Consider the following 27632-nt stretch of genomic DNA (forward strand, 5'->3'; position numbering starts at 1 on the left):
AACCCTTTTCATGACGCTGCGTCGGCAAAGCGCACACCGAGGCCGTTTAAGAGGTAAGCCTGCGTTCCCACAATTTTCGCCACAAAAATAAAATATGTGAAACGTTTTTACACATTTTTAGTTTTTAAAATATGTTTTACAGAAATAATGACTGTTTAATGATATTTTGCATAAAATATGTAAAAATAATAAATAAAAATGCTACTGTTTTACTGTTTATTTATTTATTTTTGAATAATAAAATACAATGCTTTTCAATGGTTTGAATTTGCTTTAAGCATTATAGAAATATATTACTTTATTAAATATTAATTGATTTATTTATATTTTTCAGTTTCCTTCCATCTTTGTTACGGCTCTCATTGTTAATTGTCAAGTTAATTTATTTGCAAAATAATACAACTCGTATGATTTTCCGAAGGAGAGATTGATGGCATTTTATATAAAGGTTTACAGATTGTCTGTGCTACAAATAAATATATTTAATAACTAGGGCTATGACAACAGCACCTTCTTTTCCTTGTTTTGATTCTCATGCATATACCCGTTGATATCTTATATGATTTTTTGTAGCGTGATGTGATCCTTAGTTGATTAATTGTGTCTAATATATGGATATATACTAGAGAGTAAAAACAATGAAAAGAATATGCTGTTGTCATAGTCCTATTAAAACATAATACATACAAATTAAGACATTTAAGGAGGTACACAAATATTAAGTGTCTGAAATATACAATTTGAAAATATAAAATTTGTGTCAGGTCATGTCATATGCTACTGGTACCATGTAACCCAGCACTACCTGCCTCATGGTTGGGTCACCGGCGATTAAACTGGTTCCCCCATCAAACTTGTTTGGTGAGGAGGGTGGCTAGCCTTCTTGAAGGATTAAAAACAAGACCTTCCAAAGGGCGAATGAACCCTTTTTCGGGGTCAACGGGCAACTAGCACCGTGTGTGTTTGTGTGTATGTATGTGTGTGTTGGGGTGGAGAGGGTTCCTGTAAGCCGTGGCGAAGGCAACCTTTCTATGAGAAGAAACTCTCTGATTTAAAAAAAAAAAACATAAATCGGGAGACCAGTACCCGCATTAAGCTGGTCTGCAGTTACACTTGTTGCTGGCTATCTTGCTCTTGCTTGTTGCTGGACCTCAACATTTGGAACCGAGAGCAAGACTTAGCTGTCGTACAAAGCTAAGACTCTGCAACATCATCTGTGTATAGATACTCCCTCAGGTATTTGTCTATAAAAATGGTCCTGTGGCGATGGAAGTAATTTTTGGGCTCATGGACTTTAAGTGTCTGAGGGAGTGGCACTCGTCTGAAAATCATCATTAATAACACAATACATACAAATTAAGACATTTAAGAAGGTACATAAATATCAAGTCTCTGAAATATAAAATTGGAAAATTTAAAAAAGGTGAGATGAGGATTAAGCATCCGTATTAATTGTCACATTCGGATTACTGTTGTCATCTTTAGTGTTGTTTTCACAACGTTTCGGTCTATGTAACCTCAGACTTTGTTCAAGTGTATTTTTTCAAACTCTAGTTTAAGTACGCACAATACCTCTCTTGTATCGGCGCTACTTGAATCCATTGGCTAAGAGAACTCCAGAACGACTGGAAACAGTGCCGAGATAAGCAAGAAACACATCTATCACGTTGGATTTTCAAATGGTCACTAATTTTAGTATTGACTAAACTCAACGTTGCTTTACTTTTGTGATCTTACGAGAACCGATGTGATTATGTCGTATAATAATAATAATAATAATAATAATAATAATAATAATAATAATAACTAGGAGGACCTGTGGAAATTCCACAGGGGACTCATTCATATCTAATATATTGATATTGGCATTCTGTAAATGTTCAGTATATATGGAGACGCTCTGATATTATTGTAGATTTTTTATTAAAACTGCAAAAGTATTTATATAAGCTTGCAGATTTCGTATATATTATTATAATGTTCTATCGATTTGTATATGTTGTAAAGTTGCGATTTCAAAAATCACAAATATATCATTATAACTTGGATGCATTAGCTTGAATCGAAACCAGAATACACACACACACACACACACACACACACACACACATATATATATATATATATATATATATATAAATTGAGTGGCTTCAGTCATAATCGAAACCGAAAACAAAACTTACAAAGAAATCTTGATAAAGTTATATATTTAAAAAAGAGATGACTTAAGTGCCATCAGCTACAGTTGAAGCTGAAACCCAAACCCAAACCTATGAAGAATTCTTGGTAAAATTATTTTTGACAAGAAATGGAAGTACATAACAATTAAACAACAGTCATTTGCATGTAAGCCTGGCACACACGCTATCGTATTAATATATAGGTGATGATGATGACGATACTACTACTACTACTACTACTACTACTAATAATAATAATAATAATAATAATAATAACAATAATACAAACTTTTCAGGTGGCATTTGTTATGTTAAAAGGGAACATACCGAGAGTGTTTTGCGGCTGAAAGATTTGACGATTGAAATAGAAAGTAAAAAGTATAAGCAAACCCATAATTATGTGAAAATATACGATGAGAAATTTTAGGTATATTGGGTAAAAACCCATACCAACTTGTATGAAAAGTTGACGGAATTTTGACAGGTGATGTAATTGTTGAAAGGGGCACGCATAGATGAACAGTGATCTGCCAGGAGGATACATCAAAAGGAAACTGCAATCGATAACTATCCGCCCATCATCTTCCTTTCATTAATGTGGAAACTTCTGACAGGCATTTTGGCAGATGAGATTTACCAATATCTAGAACAGCAAAAATTATTACCTGAGGAACAAAAGAGATGTAGGTGGGGAAAAGAGAGGACAAACTTAGGGATTGTAAGGAGAAACTCATAAATCTATCCTGTTATGGAGAGATTACCGCAAAGCATATGACATGCTTCGACATGGATTAATGCATGTATCGAAATATGTAAAATAGCAATGAATATGCGAACGTTCCTGAAAGTGCCATTGAAATCAAACCGGGGAGATTTTAGAGAAGATCACGTGAGGAGAGAGATTTTCCAATGAAACAGATTGTCCTCCATTTCAAAAAATCATATTAAATGAAAATGTAAGCATAACAATGTTTTGAAATTTTAGCTATGAGGCTTTTAACAGACAATCTGTACCACCCTAGAAAACGTCGGACAATACGGCTCGTACATGATAATAGTTAATTTTCTTAATGCTTTTTCTATAAATTAACGATACATTAAGGGACGGCAAATTGTTACTACTCTTCAATTTACAAGGAAATTTCCGGCATCCACATAAAATATTTTTTAGAATTCAATCCGTACGTTTTTATCTATTTTATGAGTTTCCATGTTTTAAGTTGGCATAAGTTTATCAATAAACACCACGAGGCTCAAATCTCTGCATCCCTCAAAATAGTGTACTTAAAATTTAACAAAACTCAAGAAAGAAATGTTTCGAGCAAATTTTCGTCCGCAACGAATTTGCTTTGGATTTATAAGAAGTTAAAAAAAAAGGATTTTAGTATTTTCTCACGAATAAAATAATCAAATCACATTTTGAGAAGAGAAGCAAAAGTTAAACAAAATTTGACGAGAACCAAATGCGACTAAAATACTCTTTTATTGAGTCCTGACAGAATCACAGGGTCGATAGAGTCATCCATGCATAGACACATGACCAATCGGGAAATGAGTTTCAGTCTATTATAGACGGCGAACATTTCATACAGACGTTGCATTTAATAACTGCATGTCAGATGAGAAATGTGTAGATCAGTCATTTCTAGTAAATACACACACTTGCATAGAGCAACACATAAATTCACAAATACATTCATATGTTTATATTCATGGATACACAGAAAAAAGGAAGCCGAAACGTCACATGACGTAAACCAAGTGCACCAGAAGATTTTCCAGCAATGATATATATATATATATATATATTCATATATATATGTATTCATATATATAGTTAGTTATAAAATATATATGGCGATTAAGCTACACTGAATATTCCGCAATAACCACAAAATTCGCGCATAAGCCTGAAGAATCCTAGAGTGGATGAAACGCTAAATATTCAGTGTAGCTTAATCGCCACATATATTTTATAACTAACTAACTAGCTCTACCTACGTATTGAGCACTTTTGAAGTAAATACTTAAAGTTCACGCATACATTTATACTTTCGTATATTAATTTTATGTGAGTAAATGAAGTAGTTATTCATATATATATATATTTATTTTATATATATTCATATATATATATTTATTCATATATATATATATTCATATATATATATATATATATATATATATATATATATATATAAATAAATACACAAACACACACACATATATATGCGTGTGTGTGTGTGTGTTAGGTTGACGAGAAAAGAAAGCTCTTGCGGAATATTTAATTTTGTATTTCAAGTGGTATATTTTCAAATAAGTTTTTAGAGAATACCTTTACTTTATAGATAATTTTAAAGAACGTTGCTCGCTTTATCTAATCGGTTAAATTACAATCGTTTTATAACAACTATATTTTCTTTTCAGAACGTTACATAAAAGATGGAAAAAGCAAACTAGCACAGTTTTCTGATTTCATTTCAAGCTACGAGGAAACGCTGCTGAAACAGCTTGCGATATCAACGAAGTGTTTGGCCCAGGGACCATACTGATCACACAGCACATTGTAGGTTGATGAGCATAGTGGTCGACCATCGGATGTTGACAACGATTAATTAAGAATCTTAGTCGAAGTCAATCGACGCATAACTGTGCCAGAAGTTGCTTCTGAATTAGATATAACATATACGATTATTTCCCAACAATGCGAGAGATTGGATGGACAAAAAACATTTGGAAATCGGTACATCAGGAATTGAACGAAAACCAAAAGAAACGCCGTTATGAAATGTCATCTTCCCTTCTTTTACTCAACAAGAACGTCCTGTTTCTCGACTGGATTGAGTTTGATGAACAGTGGGAGTTTTACGACAACCGGAGACGCTCAACTAAGTGATTAGACGATGCTCCACGGAACTTCCCGAAGCTAGAGATGCACAAAAAAAAAAAGAAAAAAAAGTTATACTCACTGTTTGGTTGTCTGCGACCGGTTTCATCCATTACAGTTTTTAAATGCATACGAAACCATTATGCGAAGAAATATTCTCAGCAAACAGCTGGAATGCATCAGAAACTTCGACAACAACACCCAGTCAACAGAAAGGTTCAACAATACTATTAGTCAACAGAAAATGCCCGACTGCACGTTGCTAAACCGACCCTACAGAAATTGAATCAATTGGACTAGAAAAATTTGCCTCATCCGCCATACTTCGCCGAGCTTTCCCCTGGCGGTGTTTTTTTATTAATATATTTCTAAATTCCTTTTTGGAGTTGTCATATGCTACTAGGTGTTGGTAAGTTTACCTGTTGGGGGAAGACAAGTGACATATTAACCGGCAGGATATACTGGTTCTACTCATGCCGATGTTTTTTTTGGAGATGCATTCCCTTATAGAAGATTTTACAACATAAACGGCATTTCTAGGTTTTAGTAAACTGTCGTCAGGTGTTGGGTTATTGTTTATTATTGAATGAGTTGTTGTCATTAGTTTATAATAAATCGTGAATCCAAGTTTAGAATATTTTAATGGTGGACATGGGTTTATGTACAATACTTCTTATTTCCTGATCGATTTCACAATTAGCAAGCATCTGGTTACAGCAAAACATATTATTATTATTATTATTATTATTATTATTATTATTATTATTATTAGTAGTAGTAGTAATAGTAATAGTGGTAGTAGTAGTAGTAGTAGTAGTAGTGTGTTTAATTTGTTGATCGACGATATAATTTGAAACGTTGTTATTAATAAGGGTAAGTTTTATGTCAGAGAACCTTATAAAATATTGTGTTAGTGGATGAATTGCGTTTGGCTCAGTAGATGAGATTTATCACTACGGCCATTTTATATCCATGGGGACGTACACTTTTAAAATTAAGAAAACAGGATTCTTTACTGGCAAGAGTTTTGTGTAGGTAGGTAATAAATCTATTAGTGCCAGCTTTGATTTATATATCGAAGAAGAAATCGTGGCATTTGTATTTATTTCATGTGTGAAATTTAATAGCGAGTTAATTAAATTGCGTTTTTGATTATTGTTAATTTATCTAAATTTTCTGTTAATACAAACCATCCATCTATGTTAGGTACGTTAATTACATAATCTTATAAACAACAATACCCGCCCGCACGTTGCTAAACCGATCCTGCAGAAGTTGAACCAATAAGGCGACGAAACTCGGCCCCATTCCCTCTACTTTCCAGACCTCCCACCAACCGACAACCACTGCGTCAAGCATCTCAACAACTTTCTGCTTCAAAAATGCTTCAAAAGCCTAAGCGATATCAAAAACGATTTCAGCGACTTCATCGCTACCAGAACGCAAGATTAAGCCTTTTCTGTTGACTAACGATTGCTGTTTTTGTCGAAGTTTTTCATGCATTTTATTCATTTGTTGACAGAACTTCTACGCCGTAATGGTGTCGCCTGCATTCAAAACACTGTAATGGATAAGGCGTTTGTTCTTGTTGCTGTTCAATTCGTGAGGCACCCATTTATCAAGTTTTTTGTCTTTACAATCTCTTCCGCATTAGTTGGAAATCGTCATATTCGTTCGGTCTAATTCAAAAGCAAGTTCCTGAACAGTAGTGTTTGGATTGCTTTCGACTCAAACTTAATAGATCATTGTTAATAACGGATTTTCGATCACTATTCTCGTCATGTTCAAGACTCTCGTCACCGTTACGAAATTTCTCAAACCACTCTTGCGCTGTGCGTTCAGTAATAGTTCCTGTGCCAAAAGCTTCGTTGATATTGCGAGCTGTTTCAGTAGCTTTTTGCCATAGCTTTAATTGAAATAAGAAAATTGTGCTAATTTGATTTTTCAGGCAACGTTCTGAAAAGAAGATATAATTGTGCTTAAAGCAATGTAACTTAAGCGATTAAATCGAGCAAAAAACGCTATTTTACATGATATATAAAGCAATTATAACGAATGCTTATTTTAAAATACACTTTTTGATGTAAAAATTAAAAACCCGGCAAGAGCTTTCTTTTCAACGTAATATTACGAAAGTGATATAATGTAATCTTTGGTTACACATATACTCAACTAATTATTGTTTGACAACTTACTAGATTTATATACATATATATATGCATATATATATAATATATATATATATATATATATATATATATATAGCATCAATATATTATAAGGTCTATGCCTTATAATTGTTGAATCTTTTAAAATTCTAATTTTAGATCTTATCCCCATTTCTTTGCAACATAATCAGTTTGTTCGATATTCATTCCATTTACTTATTTAAACGTATTTACTCATTTTAGCTATATTATATATTTTATTTCAAATTATATATATATATATATATATATATATATATATATATAAGTATAGATTTAGACATAAGGACGCAATTAATCACTGTTTTCTTACGAGTTAAATATGAAGCAGTTTTTTTAAAAGTTCATACAATAACACACACTTGTAAAGCATGAATATTACTTTAAAAGTCTGTTTAATTTAACACCTGGCACTATGTTTTGAATTTTATATTTTCAGAAGTAGAGTAATATATATATATATATATATATATATATATATATATATACATATATATATATAGGTTTAATTATTGATGTTGAGAAACACTTTAGCAAGAGTTTAAACCATATTTAATACTCGGAAAAGATAGTTCTTATTCCATAGATTTTCAAAAAATGTAAGGATTCTTCTCTTCAGAGGAATGAAAACTAGTTAACAAAACATATAGATAACGATGCTTGAAGATTTGCTGGTTTTACCATTTCTGAAACTGCATTCCATAGTTGGGGTCATAGAATGTAAATACTGTTTAAAAAACGTTTGTAGAAACTGTCTGTGCAAAGTGATGTTGTTCAAAATACAAGAAGGAGGGATGAAAAATTAAACTGCTTCGAGTAAATCCAAGTGTTAAAAGTCCTTTGTAAATATCCTGCAGTTAAGGATTTGAATAGCTGTTTAGAGGGTTAAAAAACGATACAAGAGGTGATGATGGGCACTTTGTAGAAATTTAATCCTGTGCGCTTATGTTGAGAAAACAAGAACTCTATTGAAAATATATTAGATCCGTGAATCGGGGGAAGATCTGAATAGACAGATGGGTCCTAGAAACAGAATATGTGCGACACTGTTCTTTGTTTTAATTTCCATGGGGCGTAATGAACCGGAAAGGCATCTCTTTTTTGGTAATAAGATCAGCTGCAGTGGTAACAGTGTGTCATATGATAGGAGGAAATTTGCCGGAAACAATTAAGGCGAAACATGGGGAGAAAGGCGAAAGAAAAGAGATAAAGGGGCTAAGCTATTTATGTGCTGAGGAATTCTTGCATGGTAGTAGTATGGGAACTAGGGCGGGGATCATGCGAAGAGATTCAGGGCTTGGGCAATAGTTAAATGAAGCCAAAATCTCAAGCTGATAAAAACCAACTACATTCGGTCAAGTTTAATAAATTTGGCAGTAAATGAAGACAACTATATACAAGAGTAGATTTTAAATTAAAAGGGTAACAGGGAAGAAAAGTCTTCTAAGAGTTTGAAGGCAGTTGAACGCTAAGGAATGAGGAAAGGCGATGACTTGGTTGCTACGAGAACTCAACGCCTAAAAACAGTAATTAGGGCAAGGGGGCGAAGTAGTGTAGGTCAGTGGATACGGTTTGGTGGAGCCATTGGCATAATAAACGAAATTAAAGGAGAAGGCCAAACTATTCGCAAAGAACTTTGCAGTAAATTCTACCCTATGCGACGAAGGCCATCAACTCCCCATATTTCCTCCTTTAACACAGAACAAGCAAGGTAACATACTAATATCCGTGCATGAGGTCGCCAAGCTAATAAAAAACCCAGATTCCAGTAAAGCAACTGGCCCTGATGGCATCCCAATTATAGTGTTAAAAAAGCTTCAACCAGAACTTGCTCCCATACTTACGAAACTATTTAAGCGCTGCCTTTAGGAGAAGTGCTTTCCGACCCACTGGAAGACCTCATCAGTTTGCCCTATATTTAAGAATTCAGGTGATAAGTCCTCTCCCTCTCAGTACAGACCAATAAGTCTCCTGTGTGTTATGAGTAAGTTGCTGGAATCCATATTAAATAGAGAAATAGTCAACCACCTTAGCAGGAATAACCTTCTTAGTGACACACAATATGGTTTCCGCTCTGCAAGATCTACCGCAGATGTGCTGACGGTTATATCCCACAGGATTAGTGAATCTCTTGACAAAGGCTTCCTGTCTAGGGCAATTGCTCTTGACATATCAAAGGCCTTCGACAAGGTATGGCATAAGGGTCTACTTCACAAGATTTCCAGCTACGGTATAACTGGAAATGTTTTCTCAATCATTAAATTATTTCTCTCCGATAGGCTCATAAGAGTAGTGGTAGATGGACAAAAATCGGAGGCCTGCAATATAAATGCTGGAGTCCCTCAGGGGTCAATCCTGGGCCCAACTCTCTTCCTGATCTACATCAATGACCTCCCTAAACACATACTTAAATCATTCGTTGACATCTATGCTGATGATACGACCATCTACGGCAACACATCAAAGGCTGTAAATGACAAAGTTCTCTCGGATTCTCTCTCCTCTGATCTCGAGCGCGTGGTTCAGTGGAGGAAGGTTTGGCTGGTAACTTTTAATGCATCCAAAACCAAACTCCTATACTTACATCATCAACGCTCTGATCCCCATCTGGCATCAATTGTGATGGATGGCTCTCGTGTGAGGCCCCGTGTTTTGACAAGCTTCTGGGTTTGACCTTTACTCCTGATCTGAAATGGAACACGTACATCAAGTCTGTTGCCAAGGTCGCTGGAAAGATGGTGGGATCCTTCTACCGCTCCAGAAGATATCTCACTACTGATGCAATTCTCTATCTATATAAAAGCCAAGTACGTCCAAGGATGGAATACTGTTGCCATATCTGGGCAGGAGCTGCAAAAAAAGCCTATCATGCCTTGACAGAGTACAAAATAGACTTCGTGGTTTAGTGGGGGATGCCCTTTTCTCTACTCTGCAACCTCTCTCCCACAGAAGAGACGTTGCGAGCCTATCCTTGTTTTATCGTTATTTTCATGTCAGGTGCTCGTCTGAACTCCAATCTCTGGTCCCCCCTCGCCAATCTTTCACGAAAAACACCCGTCTAGCTGAATCCACTGTGAAAAATTCCCCCCACTCTATATCTGTGCCTAAATCAAAACGCGGATTCCATGAACAAAGCTTCTTTCTTAGAATTGCACGCCTGTGGAACTCTGTTCTTTCTGCCTGCTTCCCTCCGGACTACAACTTGGATGTCTTCAAGTCCAATGTTAACAAATTCCTAATGAACCGCCCCCCTAATTAAACACTTCATCAAATCTCCACACTAACGTAATGTACTTGCAATAACCCTTATCCCTGAGTGGCTTCCGGGCCTTGATAAGTGGTGATCACTGTGTAAAAAAAAAGAAGTATTTAAAAAGCCTTGGGGGGACTGTAAGCTTATTCGGAGCAAGTATTTATTTGAAAGATAGTTTTATTGAGAGTTTAAGCATATTGTGGGGGTTGGGAAAGAATAAGGGTACATTTCAGGGAAAAGAAGGCGACTGGTGCCCATAAAATCTGTTATAGTGCAACCAATGAAAGATGTAGAAGAATAAATATAAAAAGAACTACCCTCGAACTCCCACACATATGCACATATACCTATGCACAAGCATACCCAGATGCACACATTAATACAATCATTAGATTGTATATGTACGTCAGAGCATGGGTGTCCAGGTCCACACATACACAGAAGAGACATATTTGCCCACATGCATAGGCATTCTAGCAGAGTCCGCGGAGGGATAGCCACCTGATCAATAGGGAGAGAGAAAAATGGGTAGGAAATATGAGTTCATTCGATGGCATAGAGTCTTTAGGAAGTTTACGGATCAAATGCGTAATTGAAGGATGACATTTTAAGTGAATTATTTTGTTAAGTAATCTCAAATTTACCATATTTGAGTTTTGCCTTATGTCTACAAAAGGAGATTAGTTCGCTTTTTAAATTCATCATATTATTACTTTGTGGGGAGTAATTATTGTTATTGCTTTAGATGTGCAGAGGTTACATTGCATTAGAGCCTGGGGTGCAGGATTGATTTTTTTTAGGATAGCCCATTTAATTGAAAATATATATAGGGGAAGGGTCTCCAGGCTGTGTTGTGTCGTAAAGTACGTCTAAATATATTTAATACAGAGTTCGCTTTTAATATTATAGAGTCAATTCTCTACTGTATATAATTTATACCTCATATATACTATATATTTCGACGTATAAGGCGACCATCATATTAGATGAAGTATAAAATTCGAGGAAACTTTAATAAAATTATCATATATCGATTGTATAAGACGACTGCTAAATCACGAAACCATATTTGTTTTCCCTAGAATAGAGATTGCAACACTCGGTATCTATGAAATATTGATTTTTAAAAATGATTTTGTAACTTTAAACGTCGTCTAACATGGTGAAATACACAGTAGTAATTATTTCAAAAGTAAAAATTGTAAAAAAAATTAGAGCTAATACCGTATTCTACACCGATGTAGCTATTGAGAGATAGGAAAGAAAATTTTAATATAAAACGGCATGAGAGAAATGAGTTGAATTTGAGCATGCGCATAAGGAAGTAAACATATGTCAGAAGAATGTAATGAGCCTCTGGCATTTCAACTATTTTGGTACACGTTATTCATCCATCGAAACAAAGATATTTCTTATTATTGAATAATCCTTTGTGTATAGTTACTATTTTCTGTTAAGTGTTATGTGAGTCGAATTTTAAGGGTTTATCGGTTAAATATTTGCACACAGACAGACACATCCATATATCTACTGTTTATATATGTATATATATGTGTGTATGTGTGTATGTATATATATATTTATGTATGTATGCACGTATGTATGCATTTATATATATATGTATGTATATATATGCATGTATGTATGTATGCATGTATATATATATATATATGTATATATATATATGTATATATATATGTGTATATATATATATATATATATATATATATACTAGCAAAGTACCCGTCGTTGACTGGGTTCAAAAACAGTCTACAGAAAATGGACTCTGATTTATGAAAATATGATAGGTTATGAAAAGGAAGGGTTGTAAAAAGATAGCATCGAATTTGGGGGTATCAAAACCAAAGCAAAATATGATGAAAGTAAAAATAAAATAGATAAACCCCATAATTTATTATGCCATACCTGTTCACACTGAAATACTTATCACAATATTCTGTGGATATATATTAAAAAACCTTGTTAAACTTTATGACATATTTCCATTCTATGGAGTTCAGGCGCAAACGAACACCCCATAATTTTATTTTGCCATATTTCTTCAAACTGAAACATAATTATCAGAGTATACTTACGCAGATATATATGAAAAGTCTTTATTAAATTTGTTCCTATTTCCATTTTTGGAGGTCAAGCGCGAACGCAGACTCCACAATTTTATTATACCATCCCTATTAAAGTTAAAACATACTTATCAAAGTATTCTTATGTACATCTATATCACAAACACTTGTAAACGTTTTTTTTTTTAATTTTTAAATTTTTATTTTCCATACTTTGTGGACCATGCGCGAACTCAGACCCAACAATTTTTATGAACCGCCGTTCTCCCAGATCAAACATACCTATTCCTGTGTCTCGATACATCTTCTATCATTATATATAATCAATTTTTAAAAATCGCCAACCACATAGGAGCCTATTCGTGACCACACACACACACACACACATTCAGCTTTATATTGTAGATATATGTATGCATATATATGTATGTATGCATGTATGCATGTATGTATGCACGTATGCATATATATATGTATATGTATATATATATATGTATGTATATATATATATATATATGCATGTATGCATATATATGTATGTATGTGTATATATATGTATGTATATATATATGTATCTATGTATGCATGTATGTATGCATGTATAATCTCTGATTAAAAAATAATAATAAAAAAATAAAAATAAAATAAATAAATAAAGCGGGAGACCAGGACCCGCATTAAGCTGGTCTGCAGTTTGATTTGTTGCTGGCTATCTTGCTCATGCTTGTTGCTGGATCTCGACATTTTGAACCGAGAGAGAGACTTAGCTGTCGTACAAAGCTAAAACTCTGTAACATCATCTTTGTATAGATACTTCCTCAGGCATTTGTCTATAAAAATTGTCCGTGGCGATGGAAAAAGTGTCATGTGTGCAGCCCTGAAAGTCTGGAAGCATGTAATAATTGATCTGCCATCATTCTATATATGCATATGTGTGTGTATGTATGTATGCATGTATGTATGTATGTTAATATATGTACTAGTGTATGTATGTGTACGTATACCTATTTGTATATGCATGCATACATGTATGTATGTATATATTTTTATTTATTTATTGTGTGTACATGTTTATGTGTGTTTGTATGTATATACGTATATATATTTGTGTGTATGTATATGTATATATGCATATATATGTATGCGTATAGGTGCATATATATGTATGTGTACGTATATGTAGGTAACTTTATGTGTATGTATGTATATGTGCATACATGTGTACGTATATGTATGTAAATATGTATGTATATGTGTGTATGTATTTATATATGATAGTATATATGTGTATGCATATATATGTATATGTGCGTGCATGTGTGTATGTATATGTTTGTATGTATGTATTATATTTATTGTGCATGTATGGATGTATGTATGTGTGCATGTGTGTATATTTATGAGTATGTATGTGTATGTATGTATGGATATGTATATATATATGTATGTATGCCAAGGACCGTCTTCAATGTCATGTGTGCTTGAGCGTATGAATTCGCAGGCAGGACTAAAAAAAAAAAGGTTATTGTCGGGCTCATGGACTTTCAGTGACTGAATGAGTGGCACTCGTCTGACCAGACGTTGCAATCATCATGCATGTATATATATATATATATATATATATATATATATATATATATATATATATATAGTAGAAAGGGTAATTAATAAAAACCTGAAGAAAGTGCTCAATACTGTTGCAGAGCTAATATGCGTTTTATTTTTTATTACCGTATTTTTCTGTTAAGCTACATTATTGATTCGGCTGCACGACCGTTATTTTGCCGTCATGTAGCTTCTTAGAAATATATATATATATATATATATATATATATATATATATATATGTACATATAATTATATATATAGTTATATATATATAGTTATATATATATACATATATATATATATATATATATATATATATATATATACACTTAAAGGCGAAATTATTGGCACCCTTTCAATTTTTGCGTTTTTTGGAGAAAAAAAAAACAACATTTTCTCACCAATTATTTTTTTATTAAAGTGTTGATGAACATTTATATCGACAATCTACAGATCTCCTGAAACATTTTTAGTTTGTTATGAAATATTCAAAATAAATATTATCAATGATAACAAAAAAAAAACAGACGACAATTTTGCAGTTTTAACAATAAAGCTACAATAATATCACAGCGTCTCCATTTACGATGAACATTTACAGAATACCAACATCAATTCATTACATATGAATTTCCACATGCCCGCTAGTATATTAAGGAAGCACTAGACGGATTAATCCTCTAAAGAGCCTATATAAGTCGTACACGCGGTGAAAGTTTAAGATAAAATAGAACTCATCAATTACATGTCATGCTCTGAATTAATTTTAGATTTCATAAACGCTTTTCTATACGCATCTAATGCATGCACATATACAGATACCTATACATATATGTTTATCCGTCTGGGCAGCATTAATCATAACGGAAGTGAAGCTATTACAGGAACCAAACGAACAAGCCGCAGAATTGTATATTTTACGAATAGCTTCCTATCGCTTTATTAAATCGGCGTAAACATTTCTATTTATGCACCTTTTATTTTCATTACTGATATACTAACTTATTAGTGGTTTAGCCTTTTCTCAACGTCATACCATATTCTACCAAGAAGATCATGTTTCGTAATTTAATTGCCACTAAAATATGTAAACTGAGAGAAAAGTCGACTGTTTATTTTAAAGAAAATGTATACCTAATATATGCATGTTTTTATTTTATGGACAATTAATAATTTTTTATAATTTATTGTTTTCTATCTAATGAGAATTATACGTAAGTTTTGATTTATTTTACTATTAGAATCGATTACACTACTACTACTACTACTAAAATATATGATATATATATATACATATATATATGTATTGTATAAGCTAAACTTGCCACATGTGTTATTCATATTAATCGATTGAATATGTTTGATAACATAAGGAAAGTTCACAACGGAATTCGGTAAATCGGAGAAAATACAAACGTTTCCAGAGTAATCTCCCTTGAAACAGTCAATATTTTAAATTAAAAGATATCATCAATGTAAAGCAACAAAAGCTGACCCCTCTTCTAATTTCAGAAACAATGACATCACGGACACAGAAGAATCCCCCCCTAATCTATGGTACCAAAACAATAAAGATAAAACATAGGAGAACATAAGTAGTCAGCATCGACCCAAAAACTGAAGGAAGTAATGGACAAAAAAAATGAAGAAAAGGCTGGTAATGGAATGCTATTACGGAAGTCACTCTTTGGAGTGACTTCCGTAATACCAACGGATGAAAGATTTATGGCACATATTCAGTGATTACCATACATCTAAACAAAGAATTGCTGACTAAGTTAAACTTATTCTCACGAGGTTGGCTTTCAAATCTAGAACTGAGTGCAATGCAACAAAAGACAAATGATGAAACAAACGAAGAAACATCCCTTATACATAGGATCTCCATATATAGAAGATCTACAAAACTTAGATACATGCGAGATTTACGAAGCAATGCGACATGAATTAACTAAAGTAGAAAAGATCAAGCAACTTATAAATGAAGGAAAAAAGCTTCCACCCTTAAGGAACCAACAGTGGAAGAAACTAAAAACTGAAACAGAGAGGGTAAACAATCTTCTTCCATACACCTCAACAAATATCATTACAGACCGAAACAATTTTATTGATGCAGGTGCAAAGACAGTAAGTATGAAGTTTAAAGTAGAAAAAAAAAGATGGAAAAAGAAAACGGACCAACAAAACCCAGATAGGAAATAAGGCTGGAAACCCAGATCAACAAACATAAAAAAATAAGTCAAAAGAATAAAAAAATCAAACTAGAAAAGGATGGAAAGATAGAAATATGACACGCGGGGAGAGGTTCAACAAAAACAGGAAGACTTAAAGCAGAAAAAATAGCAGCAAGAGAAGGGGTAATTAACATATGAAAAGTGCAAGCAATGAAAACAATGAAAGCTATTTTTATCAGAATGTAAACGGAGGAAAAACATGAACAGAACAACCGAACCCAACAGAAACAAAACGCTACTGAAGCCAGATGTGGGGAGAGCGACAGGATCATAATAAAAATGCAGAATGGCTAAAAGACATGAAGGAAGAGTCACAGAAAATCGAAGCACAGAGAAAGAAACTCAACAAGGAAACACTCAAGACAACTCTCCGAACAATGGCAAAATAGAGAGCATCAGGCCGCGACAGAATACCCGGATCCTGGTTTAAAAATCTCACATGAGTACATGAAATATCAATTCAGAATCTAGAAACATGTACTTATCAATCAGACTCGCCAGGCTGGATGACCAAAGCTAGAACCACACTGGTGCAAAAAAAAAAAAAAAAAAAAAAAAAAAAACTCGAAACAAAGAAAATATCTTAGTAACTATCGGTTAATAACATGTTTATCTACAATTACTTACAACACTGAGGGAACAAATTTATCATTCCCGTCATAATCGCGAACTACGTTCAGAGGAAAAAAAGGATGCCAGAAAAGAGAAAGATGAATGCATGATCTATTATACATAGACCAAAGGATTCTGAAAGAGGTTGAAAGTAGAAAAAAGAATTTAGCCATGGCATAAATAGGCTATGAGAAAGCGTATGACATGATTCCGCAATCATGGATAATAGACTGCCTGAGCGGTTTGATAGAAAATGCAACGAGAACATGGATACTTGAACTAATAGCTGATGGCCAATATGTAACTGGAATTAAAATACCAAGAGGGATTTGCCAAGTCGGATACAAGTTCACTAGCACAGAAGAAAGAATGAACCACCTAATGTACATGGATGATCTGAAACTGTTTGCAAAACAAAAACAGAACTAGACACTCTACTAAACACGACCAGAATCTTTAGCCAGGATATCCGAATGGAGTTCGGTATGGAAAAGTGAGCACTGAGAGCAATAAGAAGGGGAAAAATTAGAAGCAACAGATGGTAGTGAACAATCAAGCAGAGATAAGGGCACATGGGAAACATAATAAGTATAACTACTTGAAAGTGCTGGAAGCAGACACCATCGAAGCAACAGGAATTAAAGAGAAAATTAGAAAAAGAATATCTCATAAGAATAAGAAAACTTTTCGAAACCAATCTATATAGTAGAAACCTCATGAAAGGAATAAACACGTGGGCAGTGTTACTAATAAGATACTCTGGACCGTTTATAAGCTGGACCAAAGCGGAACTGATCTCGACCAGAGGAGAAGGAAGAACATGACCATGTACCATACACTACATCCAAAGGATGATACTGACCGACTCTAACTGAAAAAGAAAGACGGAGGAAGAGAGCCGTTTTGTATAGAAGACAGTGTAAATAAAAACAACAACAACAAAAATATAAAAAAAATAAAATGCAGAACACCAAAAGAATAATTACTGTGGCAAGAGACACGAAAGAAACAAATAAAACAGAAACAGAAGAGGGGAGAAATAAGACGAGGACAAATATGGGTGGAGAAACAGCTAGATAGGCGCTTAATAAAGATTACAAAAGATGACTAACGAAAACACTTGGAAATGGGTACAAATAGGAAACCTAAACAGAGAAACTGAATCCCTGATAAAAGCCGCATAACCTAACGAAATTAGAACCAACCACATCAAAAATAAGGATCGAGAAGCCACAAAAAAAAACAGCAAATGCATACTCTGCAGACAATAGAGCGAAACAATACACCCATAAGTGTATCCAGGAAACTAGCACAGAAAAACAATATAAAAATAGACACAATCAAGTGGGGAAAGAAGTACATTGCCAATTATGCAAACACTTGAACTTTAAACATAGATACAAATGGTACAGCAGCAGTACTAGACAATAAGTCACAAAATCCTATGGGGCATGGATATACAAACGGACAAACTCATTCAAGCAAGAAGACCGGATGTCATAATAGTTAACAAAAAGGAAAAGTCCTGCAAGGTTGTAGGTTTTGCCGTTCCAGCAGCCAACAGAGTGTAGATCAAGCAGATTGAAAAACGGAGCAAATTAATGGAACTGGCCAGAGAGATCAAAGGGATCTGGAAAATGAAGAAAGTAAAAATACCACCACTAATAGAAGCGCTAGGAAAGATACCGAAAAACTTTGAAAAAAGAATGGGAGAGATCGGAATCAGAGAGGTGGCAGAAAAGATACTACAAATTTCAATGATGAAAACTGCAGAAATATTAAGGAAAACCCCATTGAATGTGACGATTTACAGCGCACATAAACTACACACAAACTGGACACAGAAACTGCTACAGATGTAAACAAAGAGGAACATCACATGAAATGAAAACTGAAACTGTATAATTGAAAAACACCGTCCCTTTTTTCTGTGAGTGTCACGATAAGCAGACACCACACTACATAATGAGACTCAAGTAGGATGGAAAGACCGAGGAGAGAAAGCACTAGACAAACCTCCGCTGGAGGAGTGCAAAGAGAACAGGAACTTCGGGGTTCCTTATTGTCACCCTAAATCCTAGTGAAGACCAATGGTCGCCGCTAGCGAGAAATCAATGGTAAGCGGTTGTTGCGATTACGCAAATATTTTTGCAAAGGTAATCGAAAAATGTGGAGAGTACTGGAAATCTGGGGGGATTTACTGTCACTCATACTCCATAGAGCACCACAAGTTTTTTCTCAAAGAGAAGGAAAAGTCGTGCAAGGTTGTAAATTTTACCGTTCCAGCAGCCAACAGAGTGTAGATCAAGCAGACTGAAAAGCGGAGCAAATACATGGAACTGGCTAGAAAGCACAAAGGAATCTGAAAAATGAAAGTTAAAATAACATCACTAACAGTAGGAGTGCTAGGAACGATACCGAAAAACTTTGATAAGTGTGTGAATACTCCTAGTGATTAAATAATAATAATAATAATAATAATAATAATAATAATAATAATAATATAGAATCCGAACATGTTGATTAAAACACCCTTTTCTGGAATAAATGTTAAAATAAATTAAGATAAAATTAAATTAAATAGTGATTTTGTTTATTTTCTATATATTAGGTTGGTGCATTAATAATATCGTTTTTTGACGTTCAACTTCAAAAGATTATATTCCTTCCATAATAACCTTTATTCATCGAAATAAGAACCATTAGAATCGACACCGTTTTGATATCGAGAAACAAGTTGATTTATCGAATTAGTTAGAAATCCAGTGTTCTTGAAGCGATAAAATCATTAAAGGACGATTCGGCATCAGATCGTCTTCTGAAGCAATTTTTACGCAGGAATGTTAAGATGCTTATAAAAGTGATAATCGGTGGGCGAAAGGTTCGGTGAATATGGCGGATGAAGTGAAGTTTCGTAGCCCAATTCGTTCATCTTATGGAGGGTCGGTTGAGTAACATGTGGGTGAGCGTTGTCATGGAGGAGAATTGGTCCCTTTATAGTGACTAATCTCGGTCACATACGATGGAGCTTCTGGTTTGTCGGCAGTACTTATTCCGCCGTAATTGTTTCGCCTGGATTCAAGAAGCTGTGATGGATGAGACCGGTCGCAGACTACCAAACAGTAACCATAACCTATTTTGTGGTGCAATTTCGGCTCCTGGAAGTGTTGTAGAGCATCTCCGGTATCCAACCACTGTGCCAAACCTTGCCGGTTGTCGTAGAGGAAAAAGGTCGTTTTGTTGCGTAGAAGGAGCGTAGAAAACACCTCAAAACAACGATTTTTTTATGATCGTCCAGTTCATCCATCAACTACACCCTTTTCTCTAACATTTTTGACTTCCCTATTTGCTTTTAATGACAAGCGACTGTTTAATGGTCGACCTCGAGTTTAACAGAAAATTCTCGTGTGGTTTTGCGAAGATCGACTTCAATTAAGGCTTTCAAATGTTCGTTATCAACAGCAATCTGCCGGCCGCGACTGTCTTCATCTTTGAGACTCTCTTCACCATTACGAACTTTCTTGAAATACCGTTGGGCATCACGTTCGTTAGTGGCTTCTGGGCCTAACAAATCATTGATATCACGAGCTCTCTCGGAAGCTTTTCGGCCAAAATTAAACTGGAACAAGAAAACCGTACGGATTTGAATTTTGTCCATGGTGTCAAAAAGCCCGCAAAAAAAAAAAAAAAATGAAAAGATTGAGAACGGTAACGAATAACGCGATTCGATGGATCGAAAAACGCGCTTCAAAATGATATATAACATGGCTATATATATATATATATATATATATATATATATATATATATATATATATAAATTAATTCAGAAATCTATAATACACATCTCACCTGTCTGTTTTAATATACGTATGTATGTATGTATGTATATCTCGCGAATCTTTCGACAGAGGCGACGGATTTTCACAAGATAGGTGTCATTTTGAAGCTTGACTGATCACAAATATGGGAAAAAATGGCTAAAAGCATTAATTCCTTCACCCTAAAATGACCACTTTTTGGGAGGGGTTGCTTTTTCGCCGATATTTTCGAAAGTCATCCCCTCTTTTGATTAACCTTAATTTAAACATTCGTCACTTCGAGTTTGGCGATGGGCGCAACAACAAAGCCGTCACGTTTTTTTTTCACATTCTTTTCCCACTTTGCGGTATGGGTTCGAGCCTTCCTGCCTACTACCACTTTTATTTATTTATTTATTTTTCCTCACACACACACCTCCAAACACCTGGGCAACATCGGGTACCCAGGCTAGTCATATGTACAAGTAACACATGTGAGAAAGCGATATTTCTTTTGCACCATCCTTATATATATATATATATGTGTGTGTGTGTGTGTGTGTGTGTGTGTGTGGAGAAACTTTGTGAGCTATATAATATGTGATGTATTTACCAAAGTTAAGCCACGACACGTCAATTATTAAAAAAAAACAACTATTTACCTTATTAGATTAACACTTTGCAAAGAGGGTGCTATTATTAAAGAGCACTTGAAATTTTGTAAAACCATAATTTATTTTATTTTTTCCTCATTATGACACATTGCCACCGATAATTAATGAAGCGGCGATGTATATAGAGCCATTTTTAATAATGAGTTATGCAGCAAAATATTTAATTTTCTTAGAATTTCAACTGTGCTTGGATCGATATAAATGAAGATGTTACGGAAAACAAACGATAATTACGAATACGAACGAATAGATATTACTTACATATAACTATCATTATGTTCTGGCAAAAATGGTGGGATAAAAACATATATAGTTTTAAAGTCGATTTGTCATATTTTTTTGTAGTTTTCCGACTACTTTTTGATTCTATTTGAAAGATTAAAGACTAAAGTTAATTTTCAAAAGAAAAAAAAAAAGTATTTGTGCACGTGAAACAAAACGTTATGAAAAATGTTGTCACGGAGAGCTAACATATTTAGCTAAATTTTGAAGTTAAATGAATTCATTGTAAAAACTATTTAAAAGATAAATATTCGCTTTCTGGGTCTATTTCAAATATAATTAGAACAGTAAAGTCCTAAGATATTGAATTAAATTAAAAAAAAAACACACTTTGTTTTACAAAAAATAACTGAATTAGCTCCCAAAAGCGAGAGATTCTTGCTTCGTTCAACTGAAATAAAAAAAATTCCTCGTCACATGGATTATACGGAAGCCCAAAATTTCAGACAGACAAGAGTCTTCTGAAAATGACGCCAGGTAGTTAAAGGGAGAAAGGGGGTGATATTTTTTTCCTTCCAGATGTGCATTCGTCCATCCTATCGCAAACGTTTGTCTAATTTTTACCTTTTTTTATTTGATTATATTTCTAGGTTCCTACTTTTAAATTAAAAAAAAATGTAAGATTTTTTTAAATTACATTTTCACCCTAAACGAGGCACATTGCCACTTTGGTTTAGGGGGCTACTATAAAGGACATAAGCTACTGGGGTACTATGTAGGGAGTTGAGGAGAAAGATGTCGGTTCACGTTACACTTGAACTTGTGCATGCCAGTACAGTTGGGGAAGCAGGGAGCCAGAATAAAATTCCAAAGTCTAGCGGTTCTGGTGAAGAAACTACTGGAGTAGAAAGCTCTCCTTCATCTAGGGATCTCTACTGTGTAGGGGTGGGATATAGCTGCTTGTCAGATTTGTCGAGAGTATTTACGTCGTGGGGGCACAAGAACTTGCAGTTCGTCAGAGCACTCACCATTAAAATACTTGGAGAACAGGCAGAGGAATGCAACATCTCGTCGATGGGACAGGGGCTGAAGCTTAGATGACTGTTTAGGTCTTATCAGGTTGGAGACTCTCTTTTGGACCTTGTCTAGGAGCGAGAGACTAGTAGCAGATGCACCAGCCCTAATATGACAACAATGCTCCATACATTATTATATAAAATTAGATTATATGATTATATAAATATTATGTTACGCCGAAAGTTTCCCATTCATGCAAGCAAGGGAAATATTAGAATCGTACATATAAAAATTATGCGAAACCTGTAGTTCAAAAAATAAATAAATAAATAAATAAAAATATTTTTTCAATTATAATTTGTATTATGAAAAAAATATTAAATAAACAATGCTTAATCTAATGATAATATCGGTAGTTCGAGAAATTAATTTTTTTCTACTTATATCGGATTCAATTATACGGACTTTAGGGGCTTTTTCGTAATGTTCCTGTAAACATTTTGTTTAATTGTTACAATTTACGATGTTTTATATTCTTAAATAAAAAAGCTAAAATAAATTCATGCAATTTCTTTTACTACTGAAAGCTATAACTTTAGTAAAGCTATATTTGTTTAAACAACATAATACATTTCCATAAAGATTTAAGTAAATAATAACTATATTCCGTGATCATTTTTTGATAAATACTAAAAAAATTCTATTAGAATTTCCTGATTTCCGAATTTTTGTTGAATTTTTAAGTAAAGGGAGGGTTCAAAATGTTTATACATTTTGACCATTGACATTCATTTTGTGCGTTAGCTTGCTATCATTTAATTGGAAATTGTTACGGCTGTATATATAACTGTAAATCTTCGTTTCTTCTTCATTCGTCCTTATTTGTTGAAATCATAGTTGCGGTGACGAAACTGATATTTACTGATCTGAGATCATATAGTAAAGTGATGCAAGTTGCTGACGTGTCTGTTGGCCCCTTAATTGTATTTCGTTAACTCATATTGCGTTCATAAATCTATGACTTTTTATTATATTATCATAATATATATATTATTTTCGGTACTAATGCACTTATTGATCCGCGCTATATTTTAAATACTATTTTTAAGCTAAATTAAAGCTTTATGAGATCAGTCTTTATTAAATTGTAAGGTAAAAATACAGAATAGGTACAAAACGCCTCCCTTCCCATGTTAAGAATGACTTTCTAAATAATAACCTTATTATTTCAGCACGGATCAATAAGTGTACTAGTACCTTATTTTCTTAAAATGGAGTACACAGTAGAGCTTGAGTTTACTTTCGACAGGTAATTAAAGGGAGGTAACTCTGTTCCCTTATTTTGTCTTTTAATTCTCGCATTCCATGAGCGATGTTTCTGACAAAAAGAGAAGAATTGCTCTTTCTTATCTCTCCATATAACGCTGAATAGTTTTTTACCTTTAAGCAGTATGTTTATTTTTAACTCCTTACATTAAGTGGTTTCATGCCTTGTCTGGTGCGATTTCCCTAAAACAAAACACATTACTTCAGTTGTTTATAATGGAGAAATTCCATTAATCGAATGTTTACATCATGAACCGAAATTTTATTCTATTGTTTTCAGGATAAAACGCTAATGATATATATTATACCCGATTAGTATACGCGATCATTTTTGAATTAGTCTCGTAGAGTTCGTTTTTCCGTTATAACCGATCTTGATAAGGTCATTAGATTAATGACACTTGCGATGCCATCGGTAGATTCGAAAATGATCTCGGATTGTTTTAGAGTTATTTAAATTGTGGAGACAGATAAGTTTTATAAGTAACGAGTGAGGACCGAGAAAGTTATTAAGCCGGGTGTATAATGTGATCCGGATTGGCAAATGTTTTCATAGATAAGCGATTTCAAATCGTGCAATTATAATGTGATCATAGCTGGATAGCTAATATCTCAAAACAGTAGGCAAGTCATGATTGTATTATGTGACATCTATATATTAATGGATCTTTGTTGTTACAAGTAAAGTTTATATTTGTTCTAATACTGTCCGTAACTTTCTCTCCACTGTTAATGAAGTAGAAATCCGGTTTGTCTGAAGCAATTAAAACTTTTTAATCGCATCCGGAGTGCCATTTTTGAGGAGTAGGGTTTTCCTTTGTAATTAACTCTGTTCTCATTGGAAAGCTTGCAAGCAGCGTCAGAGATATCCGACCTTTTCTACTAATCAATTTGTAAATATAGAAGAGAAACAGTATTCGTCAAGTACTGTCTGTCACTAGATCTTTCTTCTAACATCCATAGAATTGTCAATTATATAATAAAACAATTCTCCTCAGCATTTGAGTATTTGATGTACGACAAATATGGTTGACAAATACCATAAGTGAGATATAACATGCGATAGATAAATGGATTGAGCTCTCCACAAGTGAAGTTAACTATTACGTTACACTTGTCATTTTGTTTACTTATGCCAGTAAACGGTTACATGTCGCAAGATTCCTTGTAGAAAGTTTGTTGACTTCAACTTGTCGCTAAAAAACAAGGTGAAACATATAACGGCGGCAATTCAAAGTTAGGGTCAATTTATTTCTGTTAATTCGTCTGGAAATAAAAAAAAAACAGAGTTCATTTTTTTGCTATTAAATCCGTTTCTCTGGTATACAAAACCCAATGCAATCGCGGTCCACAAGCTGTTAGCTTGTTACTTGCTCTCAGCATATAAATTCTCATTCACGTAACCCGCTTAATCTACCTATGTCTCCTAACCTGTCTCAATAAAGCGTTGTGACACAATGCTTTTTACATGAGAAAGCAATAAATGAAACTAAGATACTTTTAGCTTTTAATGGAAAGCTCTAGATAAAGTGTGGACTCATTTCATTTGTTATATATTAGCACTCCCGGGCGTCATCGACTCACCTAAGTGGAAAGATTATTATTATTATTATAGAAATGTATATGTTTTGGATACGAAATATTCATAGAGAATATTTCAGTAGCAAAAAAGATATGTGGAAAGATAAAACAATTTATTTGAAGTCGAATAGAATACTTACGAGTTAAATGTTTAAGTCAGATAAATAACTTAGCAGAACATAAACATATTTACAGTTAGAATTTTATAATTAGAGTTTCGAATTTTAAACAATAATAAAGACATAATCAAATGGGTAACTGGCTTAGTGACCTTAGTAGGGACGTCAGAGAATCAAACAAATAAAAAGTTTGATTTATACACGTAGTTAGTTCGTAAAATACTTGTTAGACTGAGAATCGGAGGCTGAGTTGAAAACGGAGTTTGGGATCCAAGGTTTGTGTCTTGACGCAACAAAGTTGATGAGTGCGGTATAGCTAAATATATGCAGCAATAAAGCGTTATGTACTCTGAAAGAGATTCCGCCGTAAAATAAAAGCGTATATATATATATATATATATATATATATATATATATATATATATATATATATAGTCATCCACATACAGTACTGTTTCGCAGCTCATAAGTGCGGCTAGACAGGCAACCACCTCAAGCCAGGATTGAAACCCGACTGTCTGTGTGGCAGTCAAGGCTCCTATTACGCTATTGGCGGCCGCTGAACGAGTAGTGAATTTAATGATGTTTTGACATCGTCCGAAATACCGCCGCTCGATTTGTTTACACAAAGAGCGTCGCTTATACGCTAATGGTAATTCGTGTATCACTTCTCAATATGCTCAACTCAAGGTGAGGAGCATTGTAGTCATCCACATACAGTACTGTTTCGCTGTTTCACAGCTCATCAGTGCGGCTAGACAGGCAACCACCTCAAGCCAGGATTGAAACGCGACTGTCTGTGTGGGAGTCAAGGCTCCTAACCTATATATATATATATATATATATATATATATATATATATATATATATATATATATATATAAAATTCACGTTTTGGTGTTTCCCATCAGAGTGATGAATTTAGGCAAAATGAAAGAACTATAAGTCAAAAAGGTGACTCAAAACAAGGTATGTGTCCTTTGCTGGTATCCCCATGAGAAAAGTTATTTGTCTCGTTAAATAGCTCTCTCTCTCTCTCTCTCTCTCTCTCTCTCAAGTGTTAATAATCCAATTATGAACTGTCGAATTTTCTATGTGTAAACATTCAAACAAGCAGACGATGCGACACGCAAGGAACAGACATGTAAGCATACAGTTATATAGACACGAATATACACCCGCCAATTATACATACAGTATGTAACATAAGGAGCTAACAAGAACGAAAACTAATTATTGGGAACAAAGGAGATTTTTATAGGTGTGAGAAAAACAGGAAGAAGCGAATTCTACAACTTCATTTCTCTAAAGCAACTTACTGGTAAAGAAAGCTGTATTACAATGAGATAACAAAACAACGAAGTTGCGGATAACACTAGATCAACAGGTAAAACGAACTAATACAAAGATGAAAGAGAATAGATCAGCCATCCTCAAAAACATATGCCATGGCATTATTTATGAAAGTTACTAAGACCAAAAACATCAACAATAATAATAATACTTATAATGGTAATGAAATTAATAATTAATAATGATAGCGGTTTCCTGTCTATGTATGTTAAATATTATTGTAAATCGAATTTGAAATTCCTGCTATCAACAAATTCGTCATCTATTTCTGTACTCTGTATTATTTTCCATGGTATATATTAATATAAATGCTTATATCGATAAGTAATATATCTGAAATTACGAATATCATCCTATCATTAATATCATCAAACCAACAGGCAAGAAACATACTACACAATATAAACAAGTTAGCCGATGAAGCAATGAGACGCATTTTGTAAATAAGAAGAGACGTGGGATTCTTCTCGACACT

Source organism: Euprymna scolopes, chromosome 24 (genome assembly GCF_053919585.1).
Source record: "Euprymna scolopes isolate OS-2025 chromosome 24, ASM5391958v1, whole genome shotgun sequence".
NCBI lineage: Eukaryota > Metazoa > Mollusca > Cephalopoda > Sepiida > Sepiolidae > Euprymna > Euprymna scolopes.